General features: G+C 45.6%; 1 protein-coding gene across 1 annotated transcript in view; it reads left to right on the top strand.

The window, feature by feature from the left end:
* The window catches only part of GLP1R (glucagon like peptide 1 receptor), a 164,799-nt gene that overhangs the window by 137,426 nt on the left and 8,667 nt on the right, over window positions 1-18,706 (top strand). The window lies entirely within an intron of this gene.

The raw sequence follows: 18,706 nt of genomic DNA, 5'->3' as shown, positions 1-18,706 counted from the left end.
TTTTGAACGGCGACGTGCGTAATGTACTTTCTTATTCCCGGACGTCTTACGCAAAAAAAAAAAATTTTAATTCGACGCGGGAATGACAGCCATACTTTAACATGGATGGTGTAATTTTACACCATCTAAATAGCACACTTAACTTTAAGACGGGAAAAACCGCCTTAAGAGAATGCGACGAACGCGCGTACCTTCGTGGATCGCCGTAAACAGCTAATTTGCATACCCGACGCTGGAAAACGACGCAAACTCAACCCAGTGGCCACCGGAGAATTACACCTACGATCCGAAGGCGTACGAAGCCGTACGCCTGTCGGATCTATGCCAAAAGCCGTCGTATCTTGGTTTGTGGATTCCAAATAAAGATACGACGCGGAAAATTTTAAAGTACGCCGGAGTATCATCAGATACTCCGGCGTACTTTTTCTGTGAATCTGGCCCACAATGTTTGGGAGTTCCATGTCATTTTCTAGAGAAAATAAAAAGTCGATTTTTAGGAGCGAAGTGACAGAAATGGCCCGGGTGCGAAGTGGTTAAGGTAACGTAGTGTCGTATCGTAAAAAAATGGTCATGGTCATGAGGGTGTGGGGGGTAAATCTTCCAGAGGTAAAGCGGTTTAATATGGTGGACAATACTCTTATTTGTTGATGTAGGACAGATATGATCTGGTGTGTATTTCCTGTCCTATATACCGTATTTATCGGGGGGTATACCGCGCGCCGGCGTATAACGCGTAGGCATGTGCAAAAGGGAAAATTTTGTTTTGTTTCGTTTCGTTTTAATTCGTTATTTAATTAATTTCGTTAAGTTAGGTTCGTTACATGTGTTAAATTCGTTTTCGGAACTCGTTCGTTTTCGACCGAATTTCGAAAAATCCGGTCGAATTCGAAAATATTTCGACCGGATTTGACAACAAATAGTCTCTTTTCGAATATAATTTTCGAAATTCGATCGGAATTCGAAAAAAAAAAATTCGAATTCCGAATCGAAAACCCGCGGACGAAATTCGATCGGAATTTAAAAAAAAAAAAAAAAAATTTGAATTCCAAATCGAAAACCCGCGGACGAAATTCGATCTGAATTCGAAAAAAAAAAATTTGAATTCCGATCGAATTTCGTCCGCGGGTTTTCGATTCGGAATCGAAAACGTTCGTTCGGATTCGGTAAATTCATTAATATTGCAATTCGGGAATTCGTATGCATCCGAATGTCCGAATAATGAAAAATTTGTCCGAATTTCGATTCGGAACGAAACGAAATGCACATGTAGGTAGTTTAATGGAAAAAAAACTTATATTTTTGCCCTGCATCCATCGGCGGCTTTGTCCGGCGTCCGTCTGCGGCCTTGCGCGGGGTCCGTCCAGCCTTGTGGGTGTCTGCCTGCGAGTCCATCCGCATCTTGCACGGGGTTGCAGCAGTGTTTGTTTTTGGATTTGGCGCCTTGGCCGAGCCAAGAGGAGCCGGATTTCCTGTGTGTTCGGCTCCTCTTGGCTTCTCTCGGGTCCTCTCGGCTCCTCTCGCGCGGCTGCGGGCAGAGCTAAGCGTAGCCTAGTGCGCAGTACGCTCGGCTTCTCTCGGGTCCTCTCGCGTGGCTGCGGGCGGAGCCGAGCGTGGCCGAGCCTAGCCGAGTGCGCAGTACACTTGGCTTGGCTCGGCTTCTCTCGGGTTCTTTCGCGTGGCTGCAGGCAGAGCCGAGCGTGGCCGAGCCTAGCCGAGTGTGCAGTACACTCGGCTTGGCTCGGCTTCTCTCGGGTCCTTTTGTGTGGCTGCGGGCAGAGCCGAGCGTGGCCGAGCCTAGCCGTGTGCGCAGTACACTCGGCTCGGCTTCTCTCGGGTCCTCTCGGCTCCTCTCGCGTGGCCTAGCCTAGCCGAGTGCACAGTATACTCGGTTAGGCTCGACTCTAGGCTGCGGCGCTCAGAGACAGCGGGGAATCGGCGTATAATGATTTTCCCCTGATTTTAAGGGAGAAAAAGTGCGCGCTCTCTGCGGTCTCTGAACCGTATGGGGGAAGAATTTTTCCTGGTTGGGAATTCAATCAGATTCCGGTGGGAGTGATAAAATGAATTATTATTAAATTGATTAACGTGGCGAGTTTTGCACCGCGGATCACTTTTTCGGACATTATGTGCGATTGATGTGATGAAGTGTTACTTATGATCTGAATGTGATTGGTCTAATATTGATCTCTAGAATATGACATGGACAGGCAGGCGCGTTCTCTGCGATCGTTTTATTAATGACGGGTGCGTCACGCTCCGTCCATTATCCTGTCCGATGGATTCCTTTATTTATTATAATTTGAAGGTGAATACTTATTTTTTTACCATCTTTGCTGGATTGGGGTCACCAGTTTAGTATCCATAAAGCCAGCCAAGCAGTCAGCCACGTTGCGGCGGGGGGTTCCGTAGGCGCTCAGTTGGCATTAAAGTGGACCTGTCATTGTATACAGTAACAGGATCATTTTTCAGGAAAGCTTCACCTTTCATCCTCAACCCCCTTCCCACAGGCCACCTCCCAACCCTTTAAGGGTTCTAAATGCCAGGAGGAGGTGGGCATTCTGGCCATGTGTCCGCTGTGATTGGTTGTCACAGCGGTCACATAATTGGAAAGCTCCCAATCGCTAGTATGCATCGGGAGCTTTCCGGTATTCCTCCCACTGATACCAATGATGGGACACTATTCCACCCACTGACACCAATGATGGGACACTATTCTTCTCACTGATACCAATGATGGGACACTATTCTTCTCACTGATACCAATGATGGGACACTATTCCTCCCACTGACACCAATGATGGGACACTATTCCTCCCCACTGACACCAATGATGGGACACTATTCCTCCCACTGATTCCAATGATGGGACACTATTCCTCCCACTGATACCAATGATGGGACACTATTCCTCCCACTGACACCAATGATGGGACACTATTCCTCTCACTGATACCAATGATGGGACACTATTCCTCCCACTGATACCAATGATGGGACACTATTGCTCCCACTGACACCAATGATGGGACACTATTCCTCCCACTGATACCAATGATGGGACACTATTCCTCCCACTGATACCAATGATGGGACACTATTCCTCCCACTGATACCAATGATGGGTCACTATTCCTCCCACTGACACCAATGATGGGACACTATTCCTCCCACTGATACCAATGATGGGGCACTATTCCTCCCACTGATACCAATGATGGGACACTATTCCTCCCACTGATACCAATGATGGGTCACTATTCCTCCCACTGACACCAATGATGGGACACTATTCCTCCCACTGATACCAATGATGGGGCACTATTCTTCTCACTGATACCAATGATGGGACACTATTCCTCCCACTGACACCTATGATGGGACACTATTCCTCCCACTGACACCCCTAAAAATGCAATATGGGATGGTTCCCCCAATGTTTTTTTTATACACAGCATTACATATCAAAATGCATCTGTATGTATACAATAAACTAACACGTTTCGCCCCGTTTCGCCTTTCGACCCATATAAGTTGGGTCTTCTTCAGAGGATTGGTTTGCTGTAAAAAAAGTTATATGGTGAATTCAAAATCTTTACCAAAATTAGATATTAGTGGCAAAAAAATACATCCCCCCTCCAGTGCTTCTCCGGGCTCTCCCGTGCCATCAGGGGCCCAGAGAACTAATCGGCCGCCGCCAAATGAAGAGCGTAGAGATTTCAGGTGACCAGATGGTCAACGGGTCATCTCTATGACTGTCGGAGGCCCGGGCGTGGAGTTATGACGTCACGCCCGGGTACCCAGAAGAAAACAAAGCCGCAATCGCAGCTGAAAGCATGAGATCAGTAAAAAAAAAATCCAGCCTGGAGGAGAGATGGGAGGTCTTATTGACCCCGCCTCTCTCCATAAAGAGGACCTGTCACACACTATTCCTATTACAAGGGATGTTTACATTCCTTGTAATAGGAATAAAAGTGATAAAGAAAAAAATAAAAGTAAAAAACAAATAAAAATAAGTAAAATAAAAAAATATATAAAACATTTCTTTAACCACTTAAGCCCCGGACCATATTGCTGGTCAATGACCGGGCCACTTTTTGCGATTCGGCACTGCGTCGCTTTAACAGACAATTGCGCGGTCGTGCGATGTGGCTCCCAAACAAAATTGGCGTTCTTTTTTTCCCACAAATAGAGCTTTCTTTTGGTGGTATTTGATCACCTCTGCGGTTTTTAGATTTCCAGTTTTTGCGCTTTAAACAAAGATAGAGCGACAATTTTGAAAAAAAAAAATATTTTTTACTTTTTGCTGTAATAAATATCCCCCAAAAAGATATAAAAAAACATTTTTTTCCCTCAGTTTAGGCCGATACGTATTCTTCTACATATTTTCTGTAAAAAAAAATCGCAATAAGCGTTTATTGATTGGTTTGCGCAAAAGTTATAGCGTTTACAAAATAGGGGATAGTTTTATGCCATTTTTATTAATATTTTTTTTGGCGGCAATCAGCAATTTTTTTTTTCGGTACTGCGACATTATGGCGGACACTTCGGACACTTTTGACACATTTTTGGGACCATTGGCATTTTTATAGCGATCAGTGCTATAAAAATGCATTGATTACTATAAAAATGCCACTGGCAGGGAAAGGGTTAACACTAGGGGGCGGTGAAGGGGTTAAGTATGTTCCCTGGGTGTGTTCTAACTTTAGGGGGGAGGGGACCAACTAGGGGAAATGACAGATCGCTGTTCATTCATTGTATGAACAGACATTTCTCCCCTGACAGGACCGGGAGCTGTGTGTTTACACACACAGCTCCCGGTTCTCGCTCTGTAACGAGCGATCGCGGGTGCCCGGGGGTGATCGCGCCTGCCAGGCACGTGCGTCGGCGTCAGCGCGCCCCTATTGGCTGAACGGCGAGATGACATATACCTACGTGATCTCACCCAGCAGAGCCGACCTGCCGCCGGCTGGTCGGCAAGCAGTTAAAGCGCCCCTGTCCCCGGTAGCTCGCGCTCAGAATCGAACGCGAACGTAAGTCCCGCCCACATATGTAAACACCGTTCAAACCACACATGTGAGGTATTGCCGCGTGCGTTAGAGCGAGAGCAATAATTCTCGCACTAGACCTCCTCTGTAACTCTAAACTGGTAACCTGTAAAAAAATAAATTAAAGCTTCGCCTATGAAGATTTTTAAGTACCGAAGTTTGGCGCCATTCCATGAGTGTGCGCAATTTTAAAGCGTGACGTGTTGGGTATCTATTTACTCTGCGTAACATCATCTTTCACATTATACAAAAAAATTGGGCTAACTTTACTAAGCTTTTTACTTTTTTTCAAAAAAATAGGCCGTTTGAAAAATGATTGCGCAAATACCATGTGAGATAAAAAGTTGCAATGATCGCCACTTTATTCCCTAGGGTGTCTGCTAAAAAAATTATATATATATATATATATAGGGCCAGATTCTCGTAGTTCTGCGTATCTCTGTGGCGGCGTAACGTATCCGATTTACATTACGCCGCCGCAACTTAGACGGGCAAGTGCTGTATTCTCAAAGCACTTGTTGCGGCGGCGTAGCGTAAATTGGTCGGCGTAAGCCCGCCTAATTCAAATGTGGAAGAGGTGGGCATGTTTTATGTAAATTAATCGTGACCCCACGTTAATGACGCTTCGAACGAACGGCGCATGCGCCGTCCGTGGACGCATCCCAATGCGCATGCTCCAAATCACGTCGCAAATAGTCAATGCTTTCGGCGTGAACGTAACTTATGCCCAGCCCCATTCACGGACGAGTTACGCAAACGACGTAAACGTGAAAAATTTTACGCTGTTCCGACGTCCATACTTAACATTGGCTGCGCCATCTTTTTGGTGGTTTATCTTTACGCCTGAAAACGCCTTACGTAAACGGCGTATCTTTACTGCGACGGGCGTGCGTACGTTCGTGAATTGGCGTATCTCGCTGAATTACATATTCTAGGCATAAATCAGCATACACGCCCCTAGCGGCCAGCGTAAATAGACAGCTAAGATACGATGGCATAGGAGACTTACGCCTGTCGTATCTTAGCCACATTTAAGCGTATCTCAATTTGAGCATACGCTTAAAGATACGACGGCGCGGATTCAGACTTACAACGGCTTATCTACTGATACGCCCGTCGTAAGTCTACCTGAATCTAGCCCATAGTGTTTGGGGGTTCTGAGTAATTTTATAGCAAAACCATTATGATTTTTACGTGAAGGAGAGAAGTGCCAGAATAGGCGCGGTATGGAAGTGGTTAATAAAGCCAATACTTTTAACCTATACAATTGTTGGTAATTATTAAACTCGTTTTCAGTGGGGTGGATTCAGTAAGCAATTGCGTCTGCGTATCCATAGTTACGCAGCGCAATTGCTTAGTTGCGCCGGCGTAACGACTTTTCTGTATTCAGAAAGCTTGTTACGCCGACTGCAGCCTAAGATATGACTGGCATCGTAGGCTGCATTCTTACGCTGGCCGCTAGGTGGCGTTCCCGTAGTGGTCAGCATAGAGTATGCAAATTGCCGATTCACAACCATACGCGCGCCCTGCGTACGCATTTTACGTCGTTTGCGTTCGTCGGGTTCCGCGTAAGGCTGCTCCTGCTATTAGCAGGGGCAGCCAATGCTAAGTATACCCGTCGTTCCCGCGTCGCAATGTTTGAAAATGACGTCGTTTGCGTAAGTGAATGGCGCTGGACGCCATTTACGTTCACGTTAAAGCAAATGACGTCCTTGCGACGTCATTTGCCGCAATGCACGTCGGGAAAGTTTCCCGACGGAGCATGCGCACTACGTTCGGCGCGGGAACGCGCCTAATTTAAATGATCCACGCCCCCTACGGGATCATTTAAATTTCGCGCGCTTACGCCGGCCATTTTTACGGAGCGCCTCCGCAAATTACGGAGCTACTGCTTCCTGAATCAAGCGTAGCGCAAGTAATTTACGGAGGCGTAGCGTAAAAACGTGTGCAGCAGTACCTGAATCTACCCCAATCTCTTTATAAAGAACCTAAATTGTTATAAATTGGTGTATATTGTAGCTTTGCGTCCAGATATATATATATATACTGTGCGTGTCCCAGGCTGAGCGCAATGGCCGGGTAAGATAAGATCCTCAGTGCTGATCTCGCCCTTCTCCATCCTTTCCGTAATTTAACGTTCCTGATTGGAAATGTCTTGACTTTTGTTAATTTCACACTCAAGCGGCACCAAGCGGACGCGGCAATTGTGAAGGAGCCAAAAAAAGTCGTAATTATCCGCCTAATGTGGTCGTTTGCATTCAGACGGCTACAAGTCCACGCCAGACGTGAATTGTGGACGGGCGCCGCTTTTCGCTGAACAGGCGCTGTGTGCGAGGCGAAGGTTCTCCTCGGGGGGGGGGGGGGACGGAGGAGGTTCAGCCCGCCGCAAGCTTGTTTGCCAAAAAGCTAAAATAAAAATGTTCCTTTCCATCACAGGAACAAAGATCTCCCATGTGTGTTAGTAATAATTATTTCCAAATAAATCCATGAAAACGGCGGCGCGATAAAAATAAATATTTAATTTGGGAAAAGCGCTGAGCCAGCAAGGTGAAGCTAACGGCGTGCGTTGCCTCCAAAACGTTCTGCACTCCGGAGGAGGAGGGAGTTATAAAACAGATACAAGTGAACTACATTGAGGATTCATTGCTACAATTAAGATACAAAAGTTTAGGTTGGTTTTCCCCGTTTTATCACTTTGCCTTTTCCTTCAACTTGACATTCAAAAATGAAAACTGAGAAGGAACTAACCTTCCATCTGCGACTGGGGGGAGGGGGGCCATCTTAATGCAAGGGCATTGCCCAGGGGACCCAGGTACATTAGGGGGCCCCCGCAATAATCTTGCATTTCATCATACTTGTCAAATGTCCCGGATTTGCTGGGGATAGTCACACTTTTTACTAAACTGTCCCGATATGGTTGTGTCCCGGGAAGCATCCCAGAACCTATACTGTGCCCTCCTGATCCCAGTGTTGTGCCCCCCCCCCCCCTGTACTGTGCCCTTTTGCACTCCCCACTGTACTGTGCCCCTTGTGTTGACTAGTCTTTGATTTATGGAATGTTTTCAATTTTATTGAAAGTACTAATGAATATACAGTGGGGCAAAAAAGTATTTAGAAGTAGAAGTGCGGCGGCGTAACGTATCGTAGATACGTTACACCGCCGCAAGTTTTCATCGCAAGTGCCTGATTCACAGAGCACTTGCAATGAAAACCTACGCCGGCGGCCTCCGGCGTAAGGCCGCATAATTTAAATGGGCGTGTGCCATTGAAATTAGGCGCGCTCCCGCGCCGGACCTACTGCGCATGCTCCGTTTCGAAATTCCCGCTGTGCTTTTCGCGCCGAGACGTCATTTTTTCGAACGACGACGCGCGTAGTGTAATTCCGTATTCCCGGACGGCTTACGCAAACGACGTTATTTTTTAAATTTCGACGCGAGAACGACGGCCATACTTTATACAGCAATACGATTGCTGTGTAAAGTTAAGGCACCAAAAAACGACGACTAACTTTGCGACGGGAAACTAGACTAGCGGCGACGTAGCAAACGCGAAAATCCGTCGTGAATCGCCGTAACTCCTAATTTGCATACCCGACGCTGGTTTACAACGCAAACTCCCCCCAGCGGCGGCCGCGGTACTGCATCCTAATATCCGACAGTGTAAAACAATTACACCTGTCGGATCTTCTGGCTATCTATGCGGAACTGATTCTATAAATCAGTCGCATAAATACTCTGAGAGATACAACGGCGTATCTTGTCTGTGAATCTGGCCCTTAGTCCCCACCAATTGTGCAAGTTCTCCCCCTACTTAAAAAGATGAGAGAGGCCTGTAATTGTCATCATAGGTATACCTCAACTATGAGAGACAAATCCAGACAATCACTTTGTCTGATTGGGAAAGAATTTATTTGCAAATTATGGTGGAAAATAAGTATTTGGTCTCCTCTACAAACAAATTGAGATTTCCGTCTCTCACAGACCTGTATCTTCTTCTATAAGAGGCTCCTCCTCCTCCTTCACTCATTACCTGTATCTTCTTCTATAAGAGGCTCCTCCTCCTCCACTCATTACCTGTATCTTCTTCTATAAGTGGCTCCTCCTCCTCCACTCATTACTTGTATCTTCTTCTATAAGAGGCTCCTCCTCCTCCACTCATTACATGTATCTTCTTCTATAAGAGGCTCCTCCTCCTCCACTCATTACCTGTATCTCCTTCTATAAGAGGCTCCTCCTCCTCCACTCATTACATGTATCTTCTTCTATAAGTGGCTCCTCCTCCTCCACTCATTACTTGTATCTTCTTCTATAAGAGGCTCCTCCTCCTCCACTCATTACATGTATCTTCTTCTATAAGAGGCTCCTCCTCCTCCACTCATTACCTGTATCTCCTTCTATAAGAGGCTCCTCCTCCTCCACTCATTACATGTATCTTCTTCTATAAGAGGCTCCTCCTCCTCCACTCATTACCTGTATCTTCTTCTATAAGAGGCTCCTCCTTCTCCACTCACAGACCTGTATCTCCTTCTATAAGAGGCTCCTCCTCCTCCACTCATTACCTGTATCTTCTTCTATAAGAGACTCCTCCTCCACTCATTACCTGTATCTTCTTCTATAAGAGGCTCCTCCTCCTCCACTCATTACCTGTATCTTCTTCTATAAGAGGCTCCTCCTTCTCCACTCACAGACCTGTATCTCCTTCTATAAGAGGCTCCTCCTTCTCCACTCATTACCTGTATCTTCTTCTGTAAGAGGCTCCTCCTCCTCCACTCATTACTTGTATCTCCTTCTATAAGAGGCTCCTCCTCCACCATTCATTACCTGTATCTTCTTCTATAAGAGGCTCCTCCTCCTCCACTCATTACCTGTATCTCCTTCTATAAGAGGCTCCTCCTCCTCCACTCATTACCTGTATCTTCTTCTATAATAGGCTCCTCCTCCTCCACTCATTACTTGTATCTTCTTCTATAAGAGGCTCCTCCTCCACCACTCATTACCTGTATCTTCTTCTATAAGAGACTCCTCCTCCTCCACTCATTACCTGTATCTTCTTCTATAAGGGGCTCCTCCTCCTCCACTCATTACCTGTATCTTCTTCTATAAGGGGCTCCTCCTCCTCCACTCATTACCTGTATCTTCTTCTATAAGGGGCTCCTCCTCCTCCACTCATTACCTGTATCTTCTTCTATAAGAGGCTCCTCCTCCTCCACTCATTACATGTATCTTCTTCTAAAAGAGGCTCCTCCTCCTCCACTCATTACCTGTATCTTCTTCTATAAGAGGCTTCTCCTTCTCCACTCACAGACCTGTATCTCCTTCTATAAGAGGCTCCTCCTCCTCCACTCATTACCTGTATCTTCTTCTGTAAGAGGCTCCTCCTCCTCCACTCATTACTTGTATCTCCTTCTATAAGAGGCTCCTCCTCCACCATTCATTACCTGTATCTTCTTCTATAAGAGGCTCCTCCTCCTCCACTCATTACCTGTATCTTCTTCTATAAGGGGCTCCTCCTCCTCCACTCATTACCTGTATCTCCTTCTATAAGAGGCTCCTCCTCCTCCACTCATTACCTGTATCTTCTTCTATAATAGGCTCCTCCTCCTCCACTCATTACTTGTATCTTCTTCTATAAGAGGCTCCTCCTCCACCACTCATTACCTGTATCTTCTTCTATAAGAGACTCCTCCTCCTCCACTCATTACCTGTATCTTCTTCTATAAGGGGCTCCTCCTCCTCCACTCATTACCTGTATCTTCTTCTATAAGGGGCTCCTCCTCCTCCACTCATTACCTGTATCTTCTTCTATAAGAGGCTCCTCCTTCTCCACTCACAGACCTGTATCTTTTTCTATAAGAGGCTCCTCCTCCTCCACTCATTACCTGTATCTTCTTCTATAAGAGGCTCCTCCTCCTCCACTCATTACCTGTATCTTCTTCTATAAGAGGCTCCTCCTCCTCCACTCATTACCTGTATCTTCTTCTATAAGAGGCTCCTCCTTCTCCACTCACAGACCTGTATCTCCTTCTATAAGAGGCTCCTCCTCCTCCACTCATTACCTGTATCTTCTTCTATAAGAGGCTCCTCCTCCTCCACTCATTACTTGTATCTCCTTCTATAAGAGGCTCCTCCTCCACCATTCATTACCTGTATCTTCTTCTATAAGAGGCTCCTCCTCCTCCACTCATTACCTGTATCTTCTTCTATAAGGGGCTCCTCCTCCTCCACTCATTACTTGTATCTTCTTCTATAAGAGGCTCCTCCTCCACCACTCATTACCTGTATCTTCTTCTATAAGAGACTCCTCCTCCTCCACTCATTACCTGTATCTTCTTCTATAAGGGGCTCCTCCTCCTCCACTCATTACCTGTATCTTCTTCTATAAGGGGCTCCTCCTCCTCCACTCATTACCTGTATCTCCTTCTATAAGAGGCTCCTCCTCCTCCACTCATTACATGTATCTTCTTCTATAAGAGGCTCCTCCTCCTCCACTCATTACCTGTATCTTCTTCTATAAGAGGCTCCTCCTTCTCCACTCACAGACCTGTATCTCCTTCTATAAGAGGCTCCTCCTCCTCCACTCATTACATGTATCTTCTTCTATAAGAGGCTCCTCCTCCTCCACTCATTACCTGTATCTTCTTCTATAAGAGGCTCCTCCTTCTCCACTCACAGACCTGTATCTCCTTCTATAAGAGGCTCCTCCTCCTCCACTCATTACCTGTATCTTCTTCTATAAGAGGCTCCTCCTCCTCCACTCATTACTTGTATCTCCTTCTATAAGAGGCTCCTCCTCCACCATTCATTACCTGTATCTTCTTCTATAAGAGGCTCCTCCTCCTCCACTCATTACCTGTATCTTCTTCTATAAGGGGCTCCTCCTCCTCCACTCATTACTTGTATCTTCTTCTATAAGAGGCTCCTCCTCCACCACTCATTACCTGTATCTTCTTCTATAAGAGACTCCTCCTCCTCCACTCATTACCTGTATCTTCTTCTATAAGGGGCTCCTCCTCCTCCACTCATTACCTGTATCTTCTTCTATAAGGGGCTCCTCCTCCTCCACTCATTACCTGTATCTCCTTCTATAAGAGGCTCCTCCTCCTCCACTCATTACATGTATCTTCTTCTATAATAGGCTCCTCCTCCTCCACTCATTACTTGTATCTTCTTCTATAAGAGGCTCCTCCTCCACCACTCATTACCTGTATCTTCTTCTATAAGAGACTCCTCCTCCTCCACTCATTACCTGTATCTTCTTCTATAAGGGGCTCCTCCTCCTCCACTCATTACTTGTATCTTCTTCTATAAGGGGCTCCTCCTCCTCCACTCATTACCTGTATCTCCTTCTATAAGAGGCTCCTCCTCCTCCACTCATTACCTGTATCTTCTTCTATAATAGGCTCCTCCTCCTCCACTCATTACTTGTATCTTCTTCTATAAGAGGCTCCTCCTCCACCACTCATTACCTGTATCTTCTTCTATAAGAGGCTCCTCCACTCATTACCTGTATTAATGGCACCTGTGTTGAACTTGTTATCAGTATAAAAGACGCCTGCCCACAACCTCAAACAGTCACACTCCAAACTCCACTATGGTGAAGACCAAAGAGCTGTCCAAGGACCAGAAACAAAACTGTAGACCTGCACCAGGCTGGGAAGACTGAATCTGCAATAGGCAAGCAGCTTGGTGTGAAAAAATCAACTGTGGGAGCAATAATTAGAAAATGGAAGCCGTACAAGACCACTGATAACCTCCCTCGATCTGGGGCTTCACGCAAGATCTCACCCCCGTGGGGTCAACTCAAAATGATCACAAGAACGGTGAGCAAAAATCCCAGAACCACACGGGGGGACCTAGTGAATGACCTGCAGAGAGCTGGGACCAACGTAACCAAGGCTAACATAAGTAACACCCTACGCCGCTAGGGACTCAGATCCTACAGTGCCAGACGTGTCTCCCCCTGCTTAAGCCAGTACATATCTGGGGCCCCATCTGAGGTTTGCTAGAGAGCATTTGGATGATCCAGAAGAGGATTGGGAGAATGTCATGAGGTCAGATGAAACCAAAGTAGAACTGTTTGGTAGAAACACGACTCGTCGTGTTTGGAGGAGAGAGAATCCTGAGATGCAACCAAAGAACACCATACCTACTGTGAAGCATGGGGGTGGCAACATCATGCTTTGGGGCTGTTTCTCTGCAAAGGGAACAGGACGACTGATGACCGTGTACATGAAAGAATGAATGGGGCCATGTATCGTGAGATTTTGAGTGCAAACCTCCTCCCATCAGCAAGGGCATTGAAGATGAAACGTGGCTGGGTCTTTCCGCATGACAATGATCCCAAACACACCGCCTGGGCAACAAAGGAGTGGCTTCATAAGAAGCATTTCAAGGTCCCAGAGTGGCCTAGCCAGTCTCCAGATCTCAACCCCATAAAAAACCTTTGGATGGAGTTGAAAGTCTGTGTTGCCCAGCGACAGCCCCGGAACATCACTGCTCTAGAGGAGATCGGCATGGAGGAGATCTGGGCCAACATACCAGCAACAGTGCGTGACAACCTTGTGAAGACTTACAGAAAACGTTTGACCTCTGTCATTGCCAACAAAGGATACATAGCAAAGTATTGAGATGAACTTTTCATATTCACCAAATACTTATTTTCCACCATAATTTGCAAATAAAATTCTTTCCAAATCAGACAATGTGATTGGATTTGTTTCCACGTTTTGTCTCTCATAGTTGAGGTGAACCTATGATGACAATTACAGGCCCCTCCCATCTTTTTAAGTGGGAGAACACAATTGGTGACTGACAAAATACTTGTTTTCCCCACTGTACAGTGGAACCTCGCATTACAAGCACGGGGGAACAGGATTTGTGCTAGCGGGGGGGGGGGGGGGGGGGGGACTTGTGTTGATAGGAGGAATTTGGGGGCAGCAGGGGGGTAAGAATGGTTCTAGGAGAGGTTACTTGGGGGGATTTGTGTTGGGAGGGGGGGGAACAGGATTTGTGCTAGCAGCAGGACCGTCATCAGGGGGGTACAGGCAGTACACCTGTAAGGGGCCCGAAGGTCCCAAGGGGCCCGGATGGCAACCCCCTTTAAAAAAAAATGGCAACCCCCCCTTTTTTTTTTTTATAAAACAAATATATATATTTTTTAATATTTTTTTATTTTATTTTTTATTAAAGGGACAATTATTTTATTTAGGGGTCTGGAGGTTCCCAGGGGCACGGAGGCCCCCGGATGGCAACCCCTCTTTTTTCATTTATTTTTTATAAAAAAAAATATATTCTTTTTAATATATTTGTATTTTATTTTTTATTAAAGGGATTTTTTTTTTTTTTTTAGGGGTCCGGAGGTCCCCAGGGGCCCAGAGAACCTCAGGGCCCCCGGATGACAACCCCCCTTTTTTTATTAAAAAAAACTTTTTTTATATATTCTTTTATTTCTTTTATTTTTTATTTATATATATATATATACTGTATATATATATATATATATATATATATATATATATATATATATATATATATATATATAAATAAAAAATAAAAATACAAAATAAAAGAAATAAAAAAAATATATAAAAAAAGTTTATATTATATATATTATATATATATATTTTTTTTATAAATGTTTATTTTTTATTTTTTATCAAAGGGCCCAGAGGTTTCTTTTTCCAGCAGGGGAGGATTTGGGAGGATTGCGCTATAAAAGGTGATATGGTAGAGGGGGAGGAATTTGCGCTACAAAGGGAAATTATTTTGGGGGGGGCAGAATTCCTGCCAGTAAGGATGATTGGGGGATATTTGTGCTAGGAGGGGAACTTTGAAGGTGGGGATCTGTGCTAGGATGGGAAATTGGGGGAGGGGAATTTATGTTTTTGGGGGGATTTGGAGTGGGGGGGAGAGGATTTGTGCTCGGAGAGGACAGTTGAGGGGTGGGTGATTTGTGGTAGGAGGGTAAAAAAAAAAAATTGGAGGGGAGGATTTATGGTGGGGGCATATGACGGGAGAGAGGATTTGAACTGGGAGAATATGGGGGGATTTGTGCTGGGAAGTAGTGAATTTCAGTAGGGGTATGGATTTGTACTGGGTGGAGGAATTGTGGCTTAAGGGTTGGGGGGGGGGGGGTTTGCTGACACATAATGCTCATAAATCTTTGGGGAGGGGGGGTGCAATTTATTTGGCCCTGACCTTGTCCCGCCACTGTTGGTGCCTCAAAGTCCCGTCCATGGTTGTACTTTTTATGTTTTTTGGCTTCAGTGATCGGTGGGTCTGGTCTGTTCAGGGCTTCACCAGCTGAGAGTTTGATTGCTCCCCCCTTGCCTCCAGAAGAGGCGTTCTGGAACTTGGGGAGGGAAAAATTCAAAGGATCAGCCTTAAATATTGAGCAGGGCTTAGCCAATCCCTGTTGAAGTGTGCCCAGATGGTGGTTGGGTTGCTGTTAATCAGCCTGGAGCCCCGGGGAGATTTTCCAACCCCCGGTGAAGATGGATCTGTGGGGGGCGGGGATCTAAAATGTGGGGGGGCCCACCTACTGAGGAAAAGTTTAATTTGGTTGTATTTTGTACTTCTTCTCTCGGCGGCAGATGGCATGTTGGTCATAGAGGACGCGAGGACGCGGTTCCTTATCAGATAATTGAATTGCTCTGTAAAATCGATTTGGGGAATAATTCCGCACTCACCCTGAAATGAGGTCCCTCCTCTGGATTTGTCCTTTGGGGTTTTTTTTTCTCTCTCTCTCTCTATAATTCTGTATGAATATTAAATAAAATTGCCGTCTATTTACATGAAAAAGGGAGAAGGAAGGAGCGGGAACGACGCGTTTTATAGGCAATTATCCTAATTTCAGTCATTTTATGGAGGATCATTTCCACTTAACAATGCCCCAAAATGAAGAATACGTGTCGTTTTCTGAAGGACGTCGCCGGACGAATCCTGAACTTTCTATTGTCTCTTTTCTGATATAAAATCACTTTTCTTAACCACTTAGGGACCGCCTCCTGCACATATACGTCGGGCAGAATGACACGGCTGGGCACAAGCACGTACCTGTACATCCTCTTTAAGTGCCCAGCCGTGGGTCACGGGCGCGCGCCCGCGACCCGGTCCGAAGCTCCGTGACCGTGGGACCCGCGGACCCGATCGCCGCTGGAGTCCCGCGACCAGTCCCCGGAGCTGAAGAACGAGGAGAACAGTGTATAAACACACCTTCCCCGTTCTTCTCTGTGGCGCTGTCATTGATCGTCTGTTCCCTGATATAGGGAAGCGCGATCAATGACGTCACACGTCCAGCCCCACCCCCCTACAGTTAGAAACACATATGAGGTCACACTTAACCCCTTCAGCGCCCCCTAGTGGTTAACTCCCAAACAGCAATTGTAATTTTCACAGTAAACAATGCATTTATATAGCAGTGAAAATGACAGTGGTCCCAAAAATGTGTCAAAATTGGCCGATGTGTCCGCCATAATGTCGCGGTCACGAAAAAAAATCGCTGATCGCCGCCATTAGTAGTAAAAAAAAAATATTAATAAAAATGCAATAAAACTATCCCCAATTTTGTAAACACTATACATTTTGCGCAAACCAATCGATAAACGCTTATTGCGATTTTATTTTTACCAAAAATAGGTAGAAGAATACGTATCGGCCTAAACTGATGGAAAAAAACGTTTTTTATATATCTTTTTGGGGGATATTTATTATAGCAAAAAGAAAAAAATATTGAATTTTTTTCAAAATTGTCGCTATTGCGCAAAAAAAAAAAAACACAGAGGTGATCAAATACCACCAAAAGAAAGCTCTATTTGTGGGGAAAAAAGGACGCCAATTTTGTTTGGGAGCCACGTCGCACGACCGCGCAATTGTCAGTTAAAGCGTCGCAGTGCCGAATCGCAAAAACTGGCCAGGTCCTTTACCTGCATTTTGGTCTGGGTTTTAAGTGGTTAATCGGCGTGCATCCTAAAAAAAAAAAAAAAAAAAAAACACATTCACAATATTCCGTTTTATTCTGCCTAATCTAGAATTATTTTATGTCAAATTTGTAGAACTTTTAAATTTTCATAAATGGAAAACCCTTTTTTTTTATTTTTTTTCAAATTAGCACCCAGAATTTTGGAAATGTATGATTTGTAATACGGCGGGACCTCGGATTGCGAGTGACGCGGTTAACGAGCGTCTCACAATACGAGCGCTGTTTTTTGAACAATCCTAACTCGGTTTGTGAGTGTTGTCTCGCAAAATGAGTAGGATTCCGGCCAAAGCGGTGTGCAGTACCACGTTTGGATTGAGGTGGGGGGGGCACCAGAGCCAAACGGTGCCGATCGTAGGTGATCGGCGCCATTCGGGAATTGATTGGAAAGATTCGGAAATACTACTTTCCCGAGCCTTTCCGCGGTTTACAGAGGTCAGGGTCTTTCCGACTGTTTTTGAGTCTCTCCGGCGCCCCCCCCAGCCTCTGGTCGTATGTGGTATTGCATTCCATTGAAGTCAATGCGGAACTAATTATTTTAGTTTCCATTGACTTCAATGGGGAAACTCGCTTTGATATGCGAGTACTTTGGATTAGGAGCGTTCTCCTGGAATGGATTATTCTCGTAATCCGAGGTTCCACTGTATCTGGTATGAGATACCTTTTTATTGTTGTATATTTTCTTTCCAGTATCTATTTATTTGTGCAGTTATCATTCAGTCAGTTTTCTGTTATTTTTCCCATTTGTGTCCCATTATACATCTTGGGGTAGATTCAGTAACAATTATGCATTTTTTACGTAGGCGCAGGGCACCGTTTTTGCCCTGCGCCCCCACAAATTTACTGCGCTACCCGCGATTCACGGAGCAGTAGCTCCGTAAATTGCGTGTGCGCTCTTTAAAATTGCCCGGCGTAAGCACGCGCAATTTAAATGATCCCATAGGGGGCGGGAATCATTTAAATTAGGCGCGTTCCCGCGCCGATCGTAGAGCGCATGCTCCGTCGGGAAACTTTCCCGACGTGCATTGCGGCAAATGACGTCGCAAGGACGTCATTTGCTTCAAAGTGAACGTGAATGGCGTCCAGCGCCATTCACGAATCACTTACGCAAACTACGTAAATTTAAAATTTCGCGACGCGGGAACAACGGGTATACGCAACATTGGCTGCCCCTGCTAATAGCAGGGGCAGCCTTACGCGAAAACCGCCGTACGCAAACAACGTAAACTGCGTACGCAGGGCTCGTGTAACGTTGTGAATCGGCGTTAGTATGCAATTTGCATACTATACGCAGAGCACAACGGGAACGCCACCTAGAGGCCATCGCAAGAATGCAGCCTAAGATATGCAGGTATAAGAGCCTTATGCCACGCATATCTTAGGCTGCAGTCGGCGTAACGAGGTTCCTGAATCAGGAGCATTCGTTACGCCGGCGCAAGTAAGCAATTGCGCTGCGTAACTATGGTTACGCAGGCGCAATTGCTCTCTGAATCCGGGCCCTTGTATTTAAACATTCCTAAACCTTGTGGACGGCCTTCCCAGAAGAGGTGAAGCTGTTATATCTGCAAAGGGCGGGGCCAACTCAATATTGAACCCTACGGACGAAGACTGGGGTGCCATTAAATGTTCATGTGCGTGTGAAGGCAGGCGTCCCAATACTTTTGGTGAACTAGATTGATTTGCGA

This window comes from Rana temporaria, chromosome 4, assembly GCF_905171775.1.
Source record: "Rana temporaria chromosome 4, aRanTem1.1, whole genome shotgun sequence".
Lineage (NCBI taxonomy): Eukaryota > Metazoa > Chordata > Amphibia > Anura > Ranidae > Rana > Rana temporaria.
Note: the sequence above shows the minus strand (reverse complement) of the source record. Positions and strands in the feature narration are given on the sequence as shown.